This window comes from Gekko japonicus, unplaced genomic scaffold (genome assembly GCF_001447785.1).
Source record: "Gekko japonicus isolate JY-2015 unplaced genomic scaffold, Gekko_japonicus_V1.1 scaffold3457, whole genome shotgun sequence".
In the NCBI taxonomy this organism is placed as follows: Eukaryota; Metazoa; Chordata; class Lepidosauria; order Squamata; family Gekkonidae; genus Gekko; species Gekko japonicus.
The window spans coordinates 150288-150884 of NW_015165341.1; positions in this window are offsets into that span (position 1 = coordinate 150288).

Genomic DNA, 597 nt, shown 5'->3' on the forward strand with positions numbered 1-597 from the left:
AAGCCGGCCCTTGGACAGGCCGGGGAAGGCACGGGGAGGCATTTAAATCCCTCCCCGATCCTTCCAGGGGGCCCCCTGGCCCGCCTGCTTCAGAGTCACGGGGGGGGGGTTCGCTCTCCAGGCCTTCCCTCTGTAGCCAGGCACGCAGAGGTTTTGGCTGTAGTGGGTGTGGCCAACTCTGAAGCCAGCCGGAATTGTGTGTTCCTGCCCAAAAATAGCCCTGTTGAAGACCCTCCCCAAACCGCACCCTCCCCAGGCTCCACCCCCATAATCTCCAGGTATTTCCCAACCCAGAGCTGACACCCCTAGAGGCGTCTTGTTTTATCCTCCTCTCCCTGACTCAAGGATAAAATTCCAGAACCTGGATTACTCCCCCAGGGCCTTTAAAAGGCGACTCACATCTTATAAGAACCATACCAAGCATTAAGGGGCTGGATGACGGCCATGATGCAGAATGGTTTCATTCAATATATTCTGCCAATCTCTATCATTATATGCATATATAATAAATACGGGTACAGAAATCAAACTGCCTTGGCTGGAGTGCTGTTTTTATGTTACATTGGGCGGGGGGGGGGAGGGGGGACATTTGATGCC